Source organism: Bombus flavifrons, chromosome 9 (genome assembly GCF_040668555.2).
Source record: "Bombus flavifrons isolate JBK064 chromosome 9, iyBomFlav1_principal, whole genome shotgun sequence".
Classification (NCBI taxonomy): domain Eukaryota; kingdom Metazoa; phylum Arthropoda; class Insecta; order Hymenoptera; family Apidae; genus Bombus; species Bombus flavifrons.
In genome coordinates, this window is record NC_138450.1 from 4,573,809 (window position 1) to 4,596,709 (window position 22,901).

Here is a 22,901-nt window from a genome sequence, read left to right on the forward strand (position 1 = left end):
ATTTGATTCTATACGCATATTATGCTGCTTTCACACGGGTATTTGCGAACAGATCGTACGCAGATCGCCAACAGCGTGCACTTTTCTATTGTATAAGCAGCAAGCTGTGAACGTTTGTCAGTAAAGAGCGTACGCTATTCGTTCAAGAGACGATACGTTAAATGGAAACGATATGTCATGGTCGTAAAATTAGCGGGAAACCGACGAGACATTTTTGAAGAGACGAGCACCTCGAACTCGTTTCAGAGTACACCGTGTCATTTCGGAACCGTTTTCTCCCTGTCTTTTAAGAAAGTATATTAAATTAGCGAAAGATTAATTTTTACCAATATAATAATTGTTATCGTGGAAGACAAATACCACGAAATACCACGTAGTCTTAATATAAAAGATTGTAAGTATCGTATCAACGATTGATAATATATTAATAATTGAGAATATCAAATCTGTAATTTTAAGTATCATCTCTTTGAATATCCTCATATTTCCAGAATTCAGCTGAATACTGGATCCGCCGACTGAATCGTTTTACTGGGAAATAACAGTATGTGCAAATACCTCTCATAGTTACTATACATCTAATTGTTACACGATACCTTCGTTCTGATCAATGTGGACGCGGCATTAGGCTACCGCTCGCAAAGGATCTAAGTGGACCAAGAGGATTCCGTCGTTTCGGCGGTAGTGCCGAAAGAGAGAGTATCGAGAAAGGAAGAGGAAGTCAGGAAGAGACAAAGAGGGACCGGGAGTATCGAGCTGGCGAGAAGGTATCGGGGAATGCTTCTTGCACGTAGGGTTGTTGCTTATCGGGAATGTATAGTGTGTTGGTCAGGTCGTTAGCAAGTTGTCGAGATTAAATGCCTTCCAGCGTATTAGAAGCTGCACTAGCTTGATTAGCCCCCGACTCGCGACGGTGATTCTCGTGAGGGGGTGGCATCGATCTCCGTACCCAAGGATCCCCTCGGCGCAGAGGAGGACATCGTTGCCACCGAACATCCACCTCCGGCCCACGGCGCACTCGATATCGCTACGGAAGTGTATTATCTGTTCGCCGTTTAAGCGATAACCGATAGTTCGGTTGCTTGCTGGAATTTCAGACGTGCTAACTAGCGCTACTTATTCTTGGAAAATTCGTGCAAGACGTTTCATAATGTTGCAAACGTGTCGTGATACTTCAGATAGTAGTGGAATGTTTATGGACGATTGGACAAATTTGAAAAATTATTAGGAAGTTATTAGGACCTTTAAGAATTGTTTACAAGCTCGCGGTGTATCAGCCATTCACAAACCAGAATATAATGGTCTTACGAACACTGCTTTTTAAATTTACCTTAAAATTTATCATTACTTATCTTCTGAACGATGTAAATGAACGTTTGATAAACAAGACGTTCGATTACATAATAATACGAACTGGTTTTTCCTCCGACAGGGTCACATAAATGGATTTGTGCTTGCACATCAGAAATCTCGCAGAAATACACGGTGAATAATGAAATGTTACAAGTGTCAAGTATCACTTAGTAGATACACATTTCTTAACAAAGACGCTCCGTTTGCCCTTTTGTAAATTACAATATTCCATCTATCGTTGTTCGCGGACGTTCTCAGCAAAAAAATACAACAATACTTTAGTTTACAACTCGGATTACACTGTTAAGGTAATTCCAAAAAAAAAATGATGGCACGGTTATTCCAGCGTAAACGTAACCCCTCTCGAGTCCGTTCTTTTCGCGCGAGATTTCTTCCATATCTTTCATGCAGGCTTGTTACTGCCTAAATGAGTAAACCAGCTAAAACCACGTCGATGCGGGCAAGAAGGCACCCTCCGGATCGTTGCTTAGCAACGTATACGAACCTTCGCACATGATATCAGTAGGACGAGAAAAGCTCCTCGTACGAATGGTTTGATCTTGCCAAACGGTCTGATTTCAACTCATACTGAACCAATAACATGCAGATTTCTTCGTTTGCCCGCAATTTCCATGATAAATATCCTTAGATAGACGTTTCCTTGGCCGATGCGTAGCAAATACGATAGAGACAATTTGCGTTGACGGTAACGAAGTTAGGAAAATGATTCGACGATTAATTGTAGGATTCAAGGGGAAAATAGCGTGCAATGGATTCCCTTGGAAGCGGAGAACGATACTGGTAGATATGACCAGGTAGATCTGCACACTACTCTTAGCGAAATTTTAACATTTTTTTGCAAGACGTTAGAAGACAGACTAAAGCTGATGGTTCGGGAAACAGGCGAGAAAGGAATATTTCCTCTTAACGATGAAATTCAACAGCCAAAGTACTTACGGAAGCTCTCGACATAAGATAGATAAAAAGTATTCGACTACTTGTAGATACCGTTTATGAATACGCTATGTGTAGCGTACGAGACATTTAAAAATTTCATTCGCATCGTTATGAAACTCGATTACCAACGATTACTAACCCGAAAACTCGAGCAACGTTCGAAGATTGAATTTTTATTCAAAATCAACGAAGCACGAAAAGCCAATACCACGAACGTATTCCCCAAAGTCGACGTTTATGGCGTTCAATGAGGAGACTCGCCTGTTCCGCGGAAAGTTTTCCCCTCCGACGGCTTGTGCATCGTTTCCGATGTTTTGTATTGAAAATTCGGGCGAAAGAATAAAGGCGATTTCACGATCTCTCGTCTAGAAAGGGACGAGGACACGTGTGCGGTTTCGTTTCGGTTGCGAGGGAGACGGAGGTGTAGTAAACAAGCGATATAGCCGAGCAAGATATCCAATATTGAGATTGCTGTCTTTTGGAATATGCTAATACGATAATACATACAAATGTGCCCATAAACTATAGAATTTTCATAAAGGACATGCAAATACCACGAGTATCGAAGTACGTTGCACGGCTCGACTGGGGTTACTGGCCCTTGAAAAAGATTGATACATCGTACGCAGAGCGATCAAACGTCCCATAGACCGATTCGCGGGCCATATAGGGAAAGAAGGAAAGCTAGGGCTCTGCCATTGTGGTCTGTGGCAATAAGGGGCTGCCGCAATTAGCTAAGAGTATCATAGGTAGTTGTAAAAATATAAATGCAAATGCAACGCCTACGCTGCCTGCTAGGAACAATCATAACTTTTCCATAATGCTGCATCGGCGCCAAGATAAAAAACGCTTGGCTCGGAAAAGAAGCAAACTCGAGGTCGGTTGCGTCTTTAATCGATTTTAATAAACCGATATTATCAATGAAATTTCGTTCTTCCTTCGATCGTTACTCGAAATACAGTAGAAGATATTTGCTATAGACGATTTATATCGAGCGTTAGGAAGATTTCTAATAAATTCCATTAGCTAATAAAATCTATTAGGTTCAAATAGATTTCGAACGAATTATGTACTATATTATACTACCAGCAATTTGTGGAACAAATGACGCGTAATAATAATCGTTACAACACTGGAAGCGCGAAAATCGGGACGAAAAAATTCAGCTGGTACGAAGCTGGAATATATCGATAGTCCCCAGAGGCGTTTGGACCTTATTAGAGGAACGAATGGTCTAGACGAGGATTCTGAAAAAACCACCGATTCCGATAAAGTATAAAGCGAAAAAAATCCTTCCGTAATAGAATTACTCGACCCGGGGCGGTCGTAAACGTATTCCCAAGGCCGATAGCCATTTTTCTCGGTCAAGGGGCGAATTGGCTAAACCGCACGCGTTTACCCGAAGACAGATAGTAGAAAACAACGGTACCCTCTACCGTCCGCTTCTTTGCGGCGTGTTCTGTTCGCTACTTGCATTTCCTGTTTTCTCTAGATTATATCATTCAACGCGACTTTATCAATTTCTTGCTTTAATTTCGTAATATTCGTTACACTGACCACTGCATACAAATTACAATTATTGAAATAAATGACGTCTTCAAGCAGTACGAACTAGCATATTTTAACACTTAAAGGTCAACAATTGCTAAAACGAAGGTTAAAATGAGAATTCAATATTAATCACCCACACGAAACAGAAATTCAAAAGTAATAAAAAAATTATTTACGTGTACATTCAAGTTTGCCCTAAAACTTAGAAAGACAATGGAATGCAATACTTTCATCGACATCTCACACCGTGACAACAAAATCCAACATTAAATGCCAAGAGAATAATTGAAAGAGAAATCGAATGTCTCCATGTTCTTCTTCTTTTAGAACAAAATTTTCTTTCCTCGAGAAAAGTCACACATCTTGAGATAAATTTCAATGATTCAATGGTATCTGTCAGTAAGAAGGCATCGTTGGTTAGGTTGCATCGGTGGGCAGGTAAGAGCGATATATTTTCGAAGATTGTTTTCTCTCGTCAGGTAGCCACATACGTCACGCGGAATCCCAGGAGAAAAGCTGGACGGGCAGCAGGAATATACCGGGTATAGATCACAACTCGCGAAGCGCCGACCAAGTCCCACGGCGGAACGTGGCGAATCAACTTCCGTCATTGCCCGCCATTCCAATCCTAATGCCTGGCATTTCTCTTCGGTCTCCGAACAACCCACGACTCTACACGCGCCGGGTGTGAGTAAAGTGCGAATAGATACGTCTATATACCTTATGGATACGTATACGTGTGTTGGATAAACGAGGACGATATAGTATTCTTCATCGAATTTATGAAATTCTTTAAAATTACAGCATGTAATAAAATTTGGAACCAAAGAGCAACGTTTAGAACGCGATCCGGTGGTTGCGAATTTTTGAAAAATTCTATATTCGTGGCACGTATAGCGATAATTTCTGCAGAAAGATATTTAGAGATTATTGATGGGATTCGTGTAATAAAATTTGGCATCCGAGACAAATTCGCTCTTGCGGTGGTAACAATTTTGAAGAAATTTTATATCGGATCGTAGCATATCTAAGAGACGTAGTAAATTAAAAACTGTCTGCGATCTTTGAACAAAGACTGCAGACACACAGAAAGGTATCGAATTTTATTGGAAAATCTCACAGACATCCCCATAATAATTGCCATTTTACTTATCAAGAAAATTAACTCATACATAATTGTAATAAATTAATCCTTCTGTAAACTGATAATTCAATATTCGCACGCATTAAGTAAAGTAATCCGAACGATCGGTTGGCGCCGATGGAGGGCAACAATCAATGCCCGGGGGTGGCGCGTGAAGCTTCTGAAACGCGCGATGCAGCCACGTATATGAACTCGCGGCATATCCAGCTTTCGCGGCCATAAAGTTCGAGTTTACAACGCGAAATGGACTGGAAAGCAAAACGCGCAAAAAAGGAGAGTAACGAGGAGGCAGCATGGAAGCAGTGGCGAAAGGATGAGCGAGTCAGAGGGTTTGCAGTTCCAAGGGATGGAAAAGGAGATCCAACGCGGAGTGAGCAATGAGACAAATATATAGGATCGTTGGTGTTAAAAGGAGAAAGAGTGAAATTAAGAGGGACAGGGAAAAACAGAACGTTCGAGAGTGAGAGACAGAGAAATTGGAGGGGTGAATGTGGGTGGAACGGAAAGCGTGGGCGGAGAAAGAGAAACAGAGATGGAAAATAGGAAGAGGAAGCAAGCGACATAGAGAATGAGACAGAGAGAGAGAGAGAGAGAGAGAATGAGAGAGAGGAGAAGTAGCAGCAGTCAGAGAAGTAATATCCAGCGCAACGTTCCGGCAGGATGAGCTTTAATTGGAATATGGATCCGCTCTCTGTCGTTTCCCGATACTCCGATAAATTATCCTACGTACCATTTGCCCCGGAAAGCGCCACTTCAATTCGTTGCCACCGTTCGAAGCGTAACACCTAGCTGAAAGAGATGATGCGCGCCATTCGAAGCGAATGAACATGATGAAGTGCAAAGCGTAGGTTTTAAAGCGACCCGATTAAGGTCAATTTGCCGTGATTCGATTTATGCCACGTTAAATTAAAACCAACGCTATTGAATTATGAACCCGTGTTTCGGATTCGTGCGCGAATTTCGTTCCTAGTTATTTCCTTCGACGATATTTCTCGTACTGGAACAATCTAATTTCGTTAGTTTCCACGGCACGCATGACAGATTTTTATCATGGAGACTATTGCGTGAAATTATTTGAAAACATCTATAGCGTGATATTAGGTTATTAAAATTCTTCAAGCCTCGTCAAGACTATTCGAATGACTTCAATTCGAGTATAATACATAGACACAAAGACGAGCAAAAGCGGAGATCTCGCAACTCGAAGCTTACCGCTGACCCGTAGTTATGGTGAAAAGATCAAACGAATGATAAATGCGATTGATTGGATCAGACTGGACTGTGGACATATCTAATTGCTGCCAAATATTAATTACAGACTGTCTAACGCGAGAGACGACCCAGACCTTTCGCTTCGCGGACCAAAATCGTATCGTTTCTTCGTAAAGGTAACCAGTACCGATTGGAAAATGCAAAGACTCGCATTGCTCTGTAGTTGATTTAGGATTCGCGTATAACCGCGATCGAGCAAGGCCGAGCGCCATGCCGAATGGAATACTAATCAAAGATACACAAATTCCGTCGGCTAATACTTCAAATCCCCTTTAGCTGGGATCTTGAAATTAAATTATTGGATTAGATGCTGGCGACGCCAACCCTCCTGCCTTCTGTTCACGATAGAATATCCAGTCCCTAACGGAGTCTTGGAAAGCCGTTCGGCTTTACTTACCGAACACCCTTTGATCTTAACTTCTTGCCTTTAATCGTTCTGATTTGCGAACGGGGTCAATTCGTCTCCCCTTCGACGAAATTCTCTCAGCCAACCTCGAAAGTTTACTTTTCGTGTGGATCAGAGCCGTTAAATGCGTTGAGCCGATGATAAAGAAATCGCAAAAGAAAGTAGAGCCGACGATCGATACCTCAAGTACCTATGTTTAAAAAGTCTGATACTGAAAACCGTGTCAAACAACTGGCATCGATACGATGAATATTACTAACAAGCAAGATATAACAAATTTTAAACGAGATCAGAAAGTGAAAGTAAATATTGCAGCACTCATGGAGAATAGTCTATCGCGGGTGAAAAATTCTAATTATGGAAAGATGTTCTTAATGCGACCAACTACTTAACAAATACTTCAAGTAAGAATTCTCCAAACAAGAGTACTTACTATTAGTTAATTCTCTTCAAAATAATGTCTGCAACTGTAACATTCGATATCGTTATAGTACCATACATTAGGCTTTAAAGATTAATTTTACTATATGATAATTCGAAAGTTTCTAAGAAGACGAAATAATTGCAGGTTTCAGTATCTCATGCAAAAGGGAGCAAAAGCGAACAGAACAGACTCTAGACGAGTAATATATATAGTTCGATAAAACAATAGGTCTGGAACAAGCAGTCTCTGTTTTTCTATGATGCCCGTATAGCCGTTCTGGCCCATTCTCCTTGCTCGATTCTCTCTCGGCTGGACGATTTCGTCACGGAGGAAGGAAGACAGGGGTCGGAGGACGGGGTGAAAAGGCTATATTTTCATATCAATGATTTTATGACCGCGTCTCTTCTACCCTTGCCGAAGCGAGGCGGCGTTACGCCAGCCCCGTAGGAAATCTATATTTTATCGCGCGTAAAATTCTTGCTATTTATTCGCGTATAAGAATTTAAATGTTTTCAAAATGCGAGTTGGCCGGGCGTGGATCGTGTCCCGCCACCCTGATTCTCCGCTGTGCCCACTGTAATCCTTACATGATTTAGAATTCCGGGGGATCGTTGCTCGGGTACGCACCACCAGAGAAAACTACGGAGAGAGGAGAAGAGACAAAACGGTTCGCGTAGATTAAGTTCGATTCGCCGTGGCATATTCTTGGTGGGCCGCGGGGAAATATGATCGTGGTATTTTAAAATAACGACGCCATTAGCGCCAGTCCGGGAAGACGTAGCCGAGCGGCAGTCCTCGTTGCCCCCAGCCACTTTTTCCAGGGAACGAAACTTGCCTTTTTTCTGCGCTCTAACTGTCGATTTCTTTGTCCCAATTTTTCAAGATTGCGTCGGAATACGCATACAGTGAAATGTTCATTACTTGTACTTTAACTATATTTTCTTTCAATGTTTATCTACCAAGATGTTCCGAGCCAATTACCAAAAAGTAATGGAGCAAATCAGAACGTCTGTACATTTTCCAGCTGTATGAGATACGATCACTTCGATGTAACACTTTCACTGCGAATCCGATTTTTGTTGCCTACAGTACTCTACACTAATAAATCATTTTCATACAACCCCTGTCTCTATAATACACGGCTCCAAACAAACGTTTGTTGACAAATGTTTTGAAATTCTTTTTACAATGTTCTGACCTTTGATTCACGTTCCGTATTCGTGTCAACACTACGCACGTAATTTAAAAACACGCATCGACTCAGGGTTACGTACGTCGTGTATAAACAAACCTGTTAAGAACGTTGCCGCGTGTCACTTGGAAAAATTGCCAGCGTATACTCTGACCCAATTCTCGCGTCTGCCAATCTACTGAGCGACGCAAATCTACGATTGCCAAACGTGTATCCTTTAGTTTCCATCGAACAAAGATTGAACGGTGAGGGAAGACCTATTCGAGGTTCGCGATTCACCAACGCCTGGGGTTCAGGAATTATATCGGTGAGTCGGGTTCCTTGTATAAATCATACATATTCAGGCGCCGACAACATTTCCTCGAGTAGCTACCAGTGATCCGTCTAATTTATAGTTTAACTTATCTAAATGCGCGCAGCGCCTGGGTTGAAGAGAGGTTGGGCTACCGCCTAGACGGTTTGCCTGATGTCGGTGTACTTCAACGAACCGTCGACGACACCAGCGTTCAACCCTTTGCCTGTTTAGCATTCCATCTTCGATTTGCTTTGCGGTTCCCACGGGGAAACCCGAACGGTGAATTTTTACACGGGAAAATCGAAGAGAAAAGGGGAGAAAAGGAAGAAAGAAACGGGAATGCCGCGTGAACGGGATTAGCGGCGATTCCGGAGTCGATAAATCATTACAGGCTCGCGGACGCACGACCAGAAGCGTAGAAGAGACGGAAGAATTCCGATAATCGGATGAACGTGACTGGAGCACTTGTTGAATCGACCGAGATATAAATTAAACGTTCGCATTGGCAAACAATTATTTCATCGTCCACGATGTTTGCTCTTCTGTTTGGGGCATCGCTTGATATATCTATTTTCGTGTATTTCTTTCCTTAGAAAGAAGTTTGTACGATATTTATTGGCCGTTGAATTAGAATTATTACCAATTTCCAAAGCTTTCATTTCTTTTTCTTTTGTTTTTTTTTTTTTTTATAAAATTGTTATACACGAAACAACCGCAATATAATAAGATCTAATAAGATTTATGCCTATGCAAACTTAATGAGAGAATCTTAAAGAGATACGTATCATTCTTGAAGTAGAATATACTTTAGTCTGTTCAGATTACGAACTATAGTTTGAAATTGGCACGTTTCAAAGCTATTCCTCCAAAACAGTTTTGCTATATGTTGATTAAAAGTAGAAGAAAAATTGTTAGGAAAAATTACACATTAGAATTATGGAATTCTTAAACTGTGGGGAATTGATCTTCGGCAACGTTTTTAGCATAAATAGATATTCGCAAATCGTGATTGACAAAAAGATATTGAAGACAATAAAGTGGTAGGTTCCTTCGGTTTTGGCATCGATGATAGAAAGGCATCAAGGATAACGGTTAAAACCAGTGGCCTGTTTTACAAGGAACGGGGATGACGAATCGTTTCGTGGGGGATCGGAGAGAGCTTCATCCCTTGATATATCGACGCAAAGCGGTGAGCGATTCCCACGAAGGATACCGCGAGCCAATCTTTCGGAAACCAGCCCCAGCGTCCAAAGAAGCGTGATATTTATAGGGCGGATTTAAAGTATAAAGTTGCAAGCAGGGATAGAAAGACCTTCCTAGTCTGCTGTGTTCCTATTTTCTGGAAGATCGCGGTCCCGTTACGATTCTGAATTCCAATCGCGTGCTCTGCTTCGTGTCTCGAAATCCAACGTCCACGAGGGAGAAGAATACTGGTCCTACTCCAATCCAAACGACGATACAGACACAAAGCGAAAGCAGTATATCCAAACAACTATTATGCTTTTCGAAATACTCTTGATAAACGAGCGTAGATATCGAGAGCGAAGACGATGAAATTAAAAAATCGTGATTAGTAAATTTTATTTCAAATTCTGCAGAATATTTCCCCTTTCACGATCAACGAAATATGAATCATCCGGTAACACGTGAAGATATTTGAATACTTCAGAAACGCATAGGAAATTTTTATGGATATATGATGTGTGTTATACAAAAGCTTATGAAATTTTACTAGCGCTGCAGTGAAACACCGACTATCATGGTTACGTTGATAAAGTTTGCAACTAAATAGATTACAAGACATTTACTACGAACATATTTCGTGGAGTATGATTAGAAAAAATAAAACCATTGTAGCTTTTTTACCCATTAAAATATATCTCGTGCAAAATAAACAAGTGTCTGGGCACTTCAATTTATTATACACGTTTTTGCTCTTAAAAGTTGGGAATACTTTCACGAACCACTGTATGTTATTCGATACGATATTAATTTTACACAAACACGTCGTTTTTCCTTTCTCTCGACTTTCCCCTTTCCCTACGTACTTTCCGAATAACCCAATATCCCTCTTTTCGTAGTATTTATTTCTTTCCTTTTTTCAGTATTCCAGCCATCGAAATAGATTCGAATGCTCTCAATTCCTCCCCGAAGAACGTTTTTATCACGTTCTATCGAGAAATTTGTAAACAACTTTCACCACTTGGAGGCATCGAATTTACTTTGGACGCGAGGCATCGCCCTTTATCGCCGCGAAACAAATGTGACAACTTTTCATTCGTTCCTTCCCCCGTATCTCGCTCCCCTCAGCAATAAACACTCATTTTATCACATATACATGCGTCTTGTTTCCTTTCGATTCACGAGACCGCCCACCCCCACGGTTTGCCACTTTTCGAATCGTCGTTCCTTTTACAGCCACGTCATCAACCGCGAAACGCCACAAGAGGGTGGAATTCCGTGTACAGGTAACGGTAGTATCGGCGGATCGCGGAAATGGAGAAGCTATAAGTAAAAGCAAAGTTCAAACAAATCGTACGTGACGAGGTTGTGGAATTGAGGCTGGTGCTAGGTGTTCTAAAACGCGATGTGACAGGAAGCGAGCGCTGTTTCAAACGAAGTATAGCGGCAGCCAATGCAATTTACCTTTACTTGCTGATTCTACGGAACCTTTTATGGGTAAACTTCTTCAATTGCTTTTGTTGTTATTTGGTCGCGAATGACAAGTAAGGATGTAGGGCAACGTGGTTCGCCGTGTACGAGAATAACGAGAAAGAGCATTCTCGAGATCCTACATTCTACGTCTTCAGGTTAAGGAAAGTTGACGATTCTTTTGAACGCGGGCTTACATCCTACCATTTTAGCTTGGCTTTTTAATGAATTCGCTTTGCCAGAACTTAGATAAGGTTTAGCTATGTCGATATATATCTGTAACGTCTTCGAAGTTTATAGAGTAAACTATCTGCAAAAATGTAAGATTAACTAAACTACAATCGTAACAAAGAGATACAGTACAGAGACAGATGAAACGCATGTTGAATCGTTAAATAGAAATCAACTCCATTGTGCAGTAAGTTGAGACCTTGTGCGTCAAGAATGACCAGACAGAAGTTTCAAGGTTTAAAATACGAAATTTCAACATAAATGTACTTAAATATAATATAACGCAGTCAACGAATAAATTATTGTCACCGAATAAAGAAACTGTACAAATTCCGTGAATTTCTTAATTGCAAAACTAAATTTGTATTTCAGATAATAGAAACGTTCAATATATTTCGCAAACGATATTTGCGAGATTAAAATTCCATCTGAGAAAACGATATTTTATACGCATCAATTTAGTAATCGAAGAAAATGAAGAGTCAAGTTCTGACATAATCGAGAGGGAACTTTCAAATCGAATACCTGAAGGTACGAGGTGCTCGTCGATACGCCAGGACAATTCCTACCGCAAAGCGTGAAAGGAAAGAGTAAGACAGCCGCAAGTGTAAAAGGGATAGAGGCTTCAAACGGGGTGAAAATCCCATTACAAACTATCCTCGGCTTCGGTCGGCGTCGTCTCCTTCTGCTGGATCCACGAACGTGAGATCTTTGCATGAATATGTAAATCCTTATTTTCGGATCGAGTGCACTCGAAACCGAAAACCGACCTGCAGAGAAATGTTCCGCGTCGCCGTCCGCTTTTGCCATGGAATTGATTTATTAGCTCGCTCGACTTATCCTCCTGAGAGGGCTGCCGCCTTCCATAGCAAAAAGATAGCGGGCAAAGGTGGCCGCACCACTCTCGATCGACTTTCCAGACACGAAGATTAGTCTTACTTGGCAAGATAGAAATTTTCATTGCTCTTAAATTTTACGATCCTGATTTTGCGACTGGGTAAAGTTTATCGTTACGTGGTAAATATCTAATGCTCGTTTCGTTTGATAATATTTCTAATTTTTTGCGGTTAATAATCCTGGTCTTTTTGTAATTGATGAAAATTGACTAATCTTTTTTGAAGTTGCTAACTTTTGACTTTTAAAGGTAGTTCATAAAAAATATCGTCATGATTGTTTGTCCAACTATCGTTACACGCATTCAAAATAGTAAAGGATTAAACGGTATACATTTCTACAAGGAGAAATTATTTCGAACTATACGCTGACCTTGTTGACAGATTATATACGATAATCTGTTACATACAATTTTTATCGAATAAACAATCCTCTTTTTGTCCATTTAAACGAAGATAATGTTAGTTACTCACCTCTGCAATCGCTTGTTAAATATTTGCCGATCCAGCAAGATTATCCATTCAATAAATTCGCTTTTAAACTCTTTGCCAACGATGTCATCTTTATTGAATAGCCGACGTCGATAATGCAGCCGTCGAGCTTGGCAACCCCGTAAAGATATTAACGTTTCGTGAAAGGTCCGCGTGACGAAGTTATCTATAAATTGAAGAAATACGAATAACAATCATTTAATATCTCATAAAACTACTACAAATCATTAAAATAATGAAATTCATCCCTAACGTAGTCAACGTTTGATTAAAACAAAACTATTCACTAACGAGGAACATTCTTCTGATGGAAAATATGTAAAGGAACGGGCAGTCAGATTTTCTAAAATTCTAAAGGAAATAACATAATACTGCGCGCACGTTCGCATTAACAAAATATGTATAAAATTCCAATAGGTCCAATTAAAAATCACTTCTCGCTACCGATACGATTCCAATACGTAATTAAAGGTCACTTAAACCTCGAAAAAGCATCCACGACGCAATGAAAAATCTGGGAAGGAGAAAAGTAATTTCCCGGCATTGCCATTAGTCAAACCTCGGGCACGTTTCGATTCTCCGCTATGGAAGTCGCCAAAAACGTTCAAAAAGGCAGAGTCAAGGATGCGGGAAGAAACGAACAGAACAAAAGACACGCGTAAGGCCGGACATCGATAGCAGAAATTTGATGGGGGTTGGTCGACGAAGGACGCCCGCGGGCGTCTCGTCCTCGAAAGTTTTAATACAGGAGCGAGGAGCGTGGGGATCTGGCAGACAACACGGCCGAGAAAGAACACAGGGAAAGGCGAGTAGAACGGAGAAAGAGAATATTTCGGATGATTGGTATTGTCGGAGCTGCGCGAGATGCAAAGAACCATGGGGTGGATTCGGCTGTATTCAAATGGGGTAGCCATTAGAGTTATGTTAGAATATATTGATTATTGGGGGGATCAAAGGGTAGGGAACGTCGGGATGACGCCAGTGCCGAGCAGCAGAGAGAAAGACGAAGGGTCGAAACAACTGATCCTCTTCTCTGCCTACCTCCCTTCTCCTCCGTCACACCCTCTCCCTCTTCCTCCAACCCTGCGAATTCTTGCACCCGTGTCCATCGACTCTGACCGAGTCTTCCACCTGACGTTCCGGGTATGGTAAGTAAAAAGGTTATTGTTTATGGTTATGGATAATTAGCCGGTCTATTATTATGGGCAATTTACAGTTTTGGACTTTTGAAGTTAAAATATCTAAAGATATAATCGGTAAATGAAGTAAATGTTGCGACAGAGGAGTTTAGAACTTGAATAACTTGAATAACCAACCTTTGGTATGTCCTTTCGTAACAATAATGTTAAAAAGTAGATACAGGGAATGCGGGAAAATCGACTGGAAAAAATGCAAATGACATATTGCGTCAACGCGATATCGATTCTTAATGGGTTAGAAGAAAAGAAGAAGGAAAGGAGCGATAAAAGAAAATCGAACGAAAACCGTGATCGGATAGTAGCAGGTTATAGCATAAAAGATGAAGAGACGCGACAATCGTGGACTGTCATAAAGGACAGATCCACGGACACGTAAGTTCACCGACGCCTGGTGTAACAAGGCAGGAAATTACAAAGACAGAAATATAGTAAACGAGCAAATAATATGACCGGTCTAATTAGTTCAACGTAATAAATGGACACTGGAACCACGTTGTTATTTATGTAGGCGTTGTCATCCGCGACGTCGTAAACAGTCAGAGACCCGTTGGAAAATATTATTCGCGGATACATCCGCGGTTTCCCCCTGAGGAACAAAGGCATGAAAGAAAAACGCGCGGAAGGCGAAATAGAGTGGAGGCGTGGGTGGCGTGCATTACAAAGATACGCGAAAAGAGCGTTCGAGTAGGAGGCGATTCGGCACGACAGTGGAAAGTCGAGAAAATATTCGCGCGAACAAACGCGCCGGGAATTATCGAGCATTAGTCGATGGCTGCTTTTGCCGCGCTCGAGCATCATGGAACGGGTTAGGGGATAGGGTGGTATACGGCGAAGGGATAAAAGGGAGCAGAGAAGTACAATCGATGAAAGGGTTGGACGTCAAACCCCTTCGTGTCGCGATCTTCTCCACCCTCAGTCGGTCTGCTGCCACCGCCACCGTACCGCGCGACTCACCCCTAAAACCTCGTCCCTTCCACCTCTCCTCTAACCACCTTCCTCCTCCACCTCCTCCTCCTCCTCCTTCTCCACCTCCTGTTCCTCCTTCCTCATCCGCCACGACCACCACCACCGCCACCATCCGACCACCCAACCACCCACCTTACCCCCTTTTACCCTCATAGCTGTAACTCACCGCCACACGGTAGCGCCCTTGCCGCGTACACATTTACATAAATTATTGATCCCTAAAACACACCGCCGCCAATGCCATTGCCACTGCGGAGACCAAACCTTAAGGAGAACCACCGTGCCACTGTCTCCTATCACCAGGCTTTCGGTTCCTGACCGATCGTTATCTTTTTACTCCGATACACGAACAACCGTCGAACATTATAGATTCTTCGTGGTGATCATCAAATAATCATTATTCGTAAGATAACTATTATTGAAATTTGTACAATGAAATTTTTTGAGAAAAAATACCGATAGGTAGCTCGAAGATTAAATTTTACTGTCGACATAAAACGTAGGGAAAATAATGATTGAATAACGCGTTCATACCACTAGCTAAATATAACGGTAATTATTTATTTTCTATAAATTAGGAAAATATCTTCAAAAATAGATGCGTCAGAATCTGAAATATCCAATAGAGCTCGATCTAAATGCATAATCGAGTCACATAGACCGTAATACAGTACGAAACTTATACGTGTACCAGTACCTAATTTAGGCCTCAAAATAAAAAGAAAGAAAGAGAGAGAGAGAAAGAGAAAGAGAGAGAGAGAAAGAGAAAGAGAGAGAGAGAGAAAGAGAAAGAGAGAGAGAGAAAGAGAAAGAGAGAGAGAGAGAGAGAGAGATACGGATTAAATTAAAGTACCAATTTTATTCGAAACTACGATTTTTCTACCAAACGCCTGTTAACAGTAGGTCGCGCAAACGATTTCCCTCGCGCCTAATATTTTAATTATAATATTTTCTCCGGCGAGACAGGATGCATTCAGGACACTCGATGGAAGGGGATGAAGCGTGATGCGCAGCGAAAACGGTGCTGCTACGTCATTAAGCTACGCATTGTTCGCAGAGGGCTGATTGTCTTGGCCGCTCGTTTTAGCCGTAGCTAGAGAGACAATTGTTCAATATTCCCATTGATCTGTGAGACTCCCCAGAGGCTGCTTCGTCTACCGTCAAATATATATATATATATATATATTTATACCTATATATATACCTATATATATATATATATATATATATAAAGACTTCGTTATATATATATATATATATATATATATATATATATATATATATATAACGAAGTCTTTTGTCAATATCTCTCAATTTTAATGATATGAGGCGGCAACTAAGCCTGTACCCTTTCCATCGCACACTCTCTCTTTCTCCTCCCACCCATTCTCCCCTCTCTTTCTCTTTCTCTTTCGACCTGTCCCTCTGAATGAATCGAGAGGAATGGAGAGGAAGAGCAAAAAACGGATAGATGGTTAACGTTCACGCGGCTTTATCTTCGCCGGCATACCATTCTTCGTGAAGAGTAACACGCGTGCGACGGCGCGTTTCCGTCGAATCGGCCGACGCGGGACGATTAGTGCGAAAGAGCGTTGTTACCCTTTTCCCTTATCTTTTTTTCTCGTTTTTCTTCTTCTTTTTTTCGTGCAGAAAGGGAAAGAAGAAAATAAAAGTAGGAAAAAGGAAGAAAGGAAGGAACAGAGAAGAAAGAAAAAAGGAGGAGACACGACAAAAGGGCTGGAAACGAGATCACGAGCGGGTGAGAATCGCGCATAGTCACGGGATCGGGACAGCGACAATGCGTTATGGCGGACTGCGATTCTTCATAGCCGATGCGAGAATATTATCACAGACGAGCTACACACAGAATAGACTTATCATCCAATGCGTTCTTTTTTTTCTTTTTCTTTTTTCTAGCGCGTCTCGCAGGCTTTAGACACCGCTTACCATTTTTCTATCGTTTTTAACATCAGAGATTTAACAGAGAATAAGATTGCGGTGCGAGTTATGGTGGAAATGAAAATTAAATATATCTAATATATCGTGAAATATACTGTTATGGTATTTGTTCATCTTGTCACATTTTGTCAGCAAATTGTACAAGTACTTGCTTAAGAATATTTAGCAAGATTTCAGGTATTTATTTAATATTTGTAGCAGTCATTAGTCATACGTGATCTATCTAGTTAAACAATGTGCCAATGATTCGAAATTTATAAGACGAAACGACAACGATAGACATTAAGCCATTCGTGTTTGATCCCTAGTAGGAATAGAACATCCATCCCTCCATTACTCCCCTCGTTTTCCTTCTTTTCTCCCTTCCTCATCTTCCACTCTTCCACTTCCACCCTTCCTACTTGTCTACCCTTTTCTGGCATTTCACCTTCGATATATACAAATTTCACGCATTCGTAGAAATACTTACAAGTATAGTCTCGCATAGCGAACAAATAGAAATTTCATTTTCGTCGACAAGCTACGCCATGCACCTATCTAAGAATACTTCTAAAAAAAAAAAAAATTCGCGCATGGTACCTATCGAATTATACCTACCGCCAGCCAAAAATCATACGAACGAAAAAACTAAATAATGCGGTACAAAAGAGAAACGAGACGCAAGAAGAAGCTCGAATTGGGAAATCTAGGGATCAGCTGACGTCTTGGCACTGCAAGTGCAATCTGTAGTCTCGAAATCGCGATTACGCGCACGGTCAAATACCGACACGAAACCGCACGGTCATAATTAACAGTCATAAATTATCAATCTGAACATCGGTTAGCGGTGCGGCCTGGCGCCTGTGCAACACACGATAGGACGAAGATAGAAACGTAGGCTGCAGCAGAAAGTGCGATAGAGAAGCGAAGAGGGTCAAAGAGAGAGATAGGGAAAGATGGGATGAGAGGAGGTGGATTAGAATGGTTGCGAGGGTGGCGGTAGCGGTGCCGTGCAGAAACGGGCAGGGTGAACGAAGGGTGATAGTCGAAGGGCGGCTACAGGATAGCCACCGGCCAAGTGATTGATATAGAGGTGCGGTCTGTACAGAGCCAACTGCTAGTGCTGACTCTGTGACGTGTGCACGAATCTGCGAGCACTGCGAGCCGTCACTGGCGACGCTCGTTGTTTCGCGACCCAAAGAAATAAATGTGCTCCGAACCCTCGTCTCGATTAGTCTACTTGCTTCGATTCAAAATTCAAATCCTTCAAGTAACACGAACTTGTTACATATTTGATTTGAGATAATCTTTCAAGATTTCGTGCTTAATTTTCTCAGTCGTCAAGTTGCTCGATGATTCGAAGCATCGTCTCAAGCTTCGATCGAAGATAAGCTTTTTTCTGTCGTCCCCTGAAACTCGAAATACATCTTGCACAGCGTGAACTGCAAGCGAATTGATAAAAGTGTGTGTTCTGTTTCCTCCTTATCGAAGTGAATTACAGACATCGTTACCGATAATCCAGTAAGTTCAGTTCACTTTGAACAGTTAACTTGTAGAAACGCAAGCTCGAATTCAAGTTACTCGACTAGTCTGAACGAGGCTTAACCCTCGTTTCTTCGCTCGAACGACGAAATCTTTAAAGAATCTTCACCAAACGAATTTCCCCGCCGAGTTTCTCGAATTTTCTCTATTTAACTGGTTCTCCCGAGAAAAAAAGAGACACAAGGCTCTCGATACGAAGCAATTACCTGATTGCTTATCCTTCCATTTAAAGCGTTTTAATTTCTTCCACGCTCCACTCAAACAGAGGGATGTAATTTTCCCCGACGAATAATTTTTGCAAGGATCCCGTGTGCACGAAGAAGAGAGAAAGTAGCTGAGCCGATAGCCCCGGCATCTGCAGAGAAGCTCAGATTCTCTGACAGGAATACAGACGGATAAACGGAGATTCAGGGAGGTAGACCGACGGATGGACCAACCATCGGACGGACGGACGGACACAGCTCCAGAAATCCGAGCCATGGTTATACGCTTTAATTCCTTCGACGGCTTTAATTCTCATATTCGTATTCCACCTCCCCCAGATTCCCCCTGACCGCTGCCTCCAGTCTATCCACCCTCCTCTACCTTTTCCCCTTGGCCGTCTCTGCTCCAGCTTCAACCCTTTCGGCGCCTCTTGCCCGCTGCTTTAACGACACACGCATTTCCAGAGTCGCAACCTTTCGTTTCACCAGCCTCCGCATCCGAAATTTTGCTAATATTATTATTGCTCTTGCTGACATGCCTTTTGCAACTCGTTCGTCATTCGACGATACTTTTCATCATGAAGATATAATTGTTCGAAGTTTGCCTCTGTTCAGCGAACAATTTCTTAAAGCCAAGAAAAATGAGTTACTTTTCCTACACATTTTTTACTTTTCAGCGGAATTAAACTGCACACTATTTAGAAGAATAATCTATACGTTTGTTTATTTTAAAAAATTAAATAATTATATAGCTTAGTGTTGGAGAAATCAGTGTTTCAAGTGTAATATTAGTTGTCGGTGGAATAAACTTTCGAAAGAAAAATTCGGCGAATTTAAATAATATCCGAATAGTTGTGGCAGCGAGATAAGATTACCATGAATAATTAAAAGACTGAATTAATAGTTTAGAAACGGAGAAAGTTTATGGCGCGCAAAATTTATGGAGCGACGTGGTAAAATTGCTTCGATAGGCCGATGCAATTAACAAAATCGTAAATGGAATATGCATTAAGCGAATGAAATAAATTAATCGGTCCTGAAAAATATAAAGGGCCAGGAAAGAGATCTCGTAGAGCCAATGGAATTTATTCCGGAAATACGTCCTCAGCATGCAGAGGGATAAAGATATTCTGGTTTTTGCATGGATTAGTAATGGAAGCTCTCTCCCGGGATGGAAGCTCTTTCAGAAGGGAGTCGTTCGGCGTCGTGGTAAGGGATGGCCAGTGTTCCGTTTGCAAAGCCTTCTTCTCTCTTTTCGCTTCTATCTCGGGAATTATTGCGGTGCCTTCGATCAACCAACGAAACCTAAGGCTCTGTCATTTCAACGATTCGTTTCATCTCTTCTAATCGAACGTCATTCCTCCCGATTGTTTCAAATGTCAAAAGAAACATACTACAAATTTTAATTTTACAACGTTAACGCCGTTCCTTATCTAAAAATCGAATTCATTCAAATAATATTTTGTATATTTATTATTTCGATATTTTGCTATTGCTTGTAGTAACGCTGATATTATTTGTAAATTTATAATGATATCCACAGTGCTTATTATCTCGATACTTTTCATTCCTATTTCAACTATCTATTTCACTTCGATAAATGAAAATTCCGAAATCGTTAGCCTAAAATAGCGACAAAGAAAATATTTCGAAGAGAGATAAAATCAAGAAAGAAGGAAATGCGACGGACAATTATAAATTTCTAATGAACGAAGATTTCAAAGTGACGCACAATTTAATCAATTTACAACATCGACGTCTGCTCGTTGAAGGGAAGTGGAAAGGGGAAGAAATTTCAAACGGAATGAAACACCAAAAACAGCACCAAAGGAAGAGTTTTTTATTTGCAGCCAAGTAAATCCCGGCTTCGAGGTATTCTGCCTCTGAAACTGGGTGTGGCCATGTGGAGAAGGGTTGATGTAAGCTTATACGCATGCAGAAAGAGATGCCCACAGGCAGAGGTACGGGAGACGTGAGGATGGCGTGGAAGAAGGGTCGAAAGGATAACGAATATGACGTCAATTTTAAGGCAGGCTGGGGGAGAAGCAATCACCGTCGGCTGGGATCGACCATCCCCCCCTCCGTTTTCCACCCTCCCCGCGATTCTCACACCACACACCCCCGCGGACTTTGAACTTTGACTTTATCAAACTACAGGAGCACCTTCAGCCAGGTGGAAACGCGTGTATTATATTCCGCGAGGCAACATCCTTTGACGAGGCTCGATCTTGCTCCGCGCGGAATTCGACGGGGGAACGTCGAAAAAAAAGAAGCAACGAACGGACAAGGTAAAAAAGAGAGAAGAAACGAAGAAAAAGGAAAGGGAAGAAGCGGGAAAAGAAGCGGAAAAGGAAAATCAGAGAGAGAAAGAGACACGAGTCGCGAATTCATCGCATCGACAGACAACGCTAATTAGCGGATACTAATTATCGGGGATAAAAAAGTTTCTCCCGTAGTATAAGTATTCCCAATTCCAAGTTCGTGTGGTGTTCAAAGCGCACAATCGGATGCCACCCCAACCGACAAATCGTGCAATTGGTTTTCAATGACGGGATTCGATGTTCAGGGCGTTAAAAAGGCCTCGTGTTACCCAAACACGGTTGAATATCGACGCGTGTGCGGGGCTCTGCTGCTTACGATTTAAAAAACCGCGCTGAAGAGGGGAAAACAGATGGCTCGGCAAGTTAGAGTGCCCTATTATGCCTCGATGCGATAACGAGGCAACGGGAGAACGCGTAACGACGTAATGACGGGGACGATGGAAAAGTTGACTTCCTTGTAACAATTACGTCATTAATAATGATCGTAATGCTAACGACTCATCTCGTCGGCAGCAGTACCCAGCACCCACCGTAGCACCCAGATGCAGAGACCAGTGGTAGCAGCCAGCAGAAGCCAGCCGCGATAAAAGCTCGGAAGTACGTATAGGCGCCCGAAGCCACGGATATAGAAACGCTTAAGTGGTGCATTGGAATCCCCCAACCTCGTCGACTGCCTGCCACCACACCACACCACCATCGCATCCCCCCATCCCTTCTCAGCCATCAGTCCCATCGGGCGACCGACGACAGCCTATTGTTTCAACGTATTAGTCATTCGACATATCGTAAAGTGTGCTGGCGAGGTACTCGCGGTTCTCCACCTCCTCCGAATCTACAGCCTCCACCTCCGACCAGCAACCATCAGCACCAATACACATTTTCAGGGATCACGGACTCGCTTACTTTAACCACACCGCGACGAGCTTGCAACGGTAACGCAGTTTGCCAAGCTCGCCGCGGTGCGTCGCCATCGGATGGATACCGAATATTTCGTAACTTGGATCTTGCAAGTTTTTAAATTCTGATGGGGTAGGAAGAGAATTTAAAGAGAGGGGTGAAGTGTTTTGGGAGGTAGGAGAAAGTATTGTATTTATATATGGACCGTATACAGATATTGTTTTAACGGTATTTTTCTTCCTCGGATATTTTCTGATCATTGTGACTGTCTTGTAGATTTCACATTTTTTCATTTAACGTTTACCGAAGCGTAACCGATACTTTATTCAAGTAGGAAAATGCTAACATTGAAAAGTATATGTGAGTATTAAGAATATCAGTTATTAAGTGTTTATGTTGCCGTTACTAAATTTACTAATAATAAAATCTAGCAACGAAACACTGTAGCTTTCAGCAGAATATCATCTAAAACTTAAAATACAAAACTATTACCAACTGAACAGAATCTTTGCAAAGTTACATTGTATCTGAACTTTGCTCAAATTAAAGATTTTGTCACTTGTACCAGATTTCCTTTGAGTCCTTCGTTTAATATAAGATTTCTATCTAAGCAAACTAAGATTTCAATCTCTGACATTAAATAGCCATAAGTGTTCAACTTTGGAAAGAAAGACAGGCAAATCAGATTAAATATAAAGAAATTTAAAACATAATCGTAGGAACAAAATGTGTAACCGTTATTTAATACAACTAGCCCGCGTTGATTTCGTCTGCGATAAATTTTACTAAAAAAATACATAATTTGAAAATTTGAAAAATTATGATTTTTATTACAAGCGTAATTTGTATGTAACTGAAAAATTAAACAGAAAAAATAGAATAGATACGTTTAAACAAAGAATTCACGAGAAAGGAATAGATTTATGTTGTGAACTAAATTTTATGCCAGCCTGTTGTACAATGTACCTTATCT

The 22,901-nt window shown here is 41.4% G+C and overlaps 1 protein-coding gene across 5 annotated transcripts in view; it reads right to left on the reverse strand.

Moving 5' to 3' along the window:
• LOC138183632 (uncharacterized) overlaps positions 1–22,901 on the reverse strand; it is a 249,741-nt gene that overhangs the window by 217,772 nt on the left and 9,068 nt on the right. For all 5 annotated transcript variants that reach the window (XR_011174106.1, XR_011174104.1, XR_011174102.1 and 2 more), the window contains exon 2: positions 12,845–13,028. The gene's annotated coding sequence lies outside the window, so the exon portion shown is untranslated. The remainder of the gene's footprint in view (positions 1–12,844; positions 13,029–22,901) is intronic.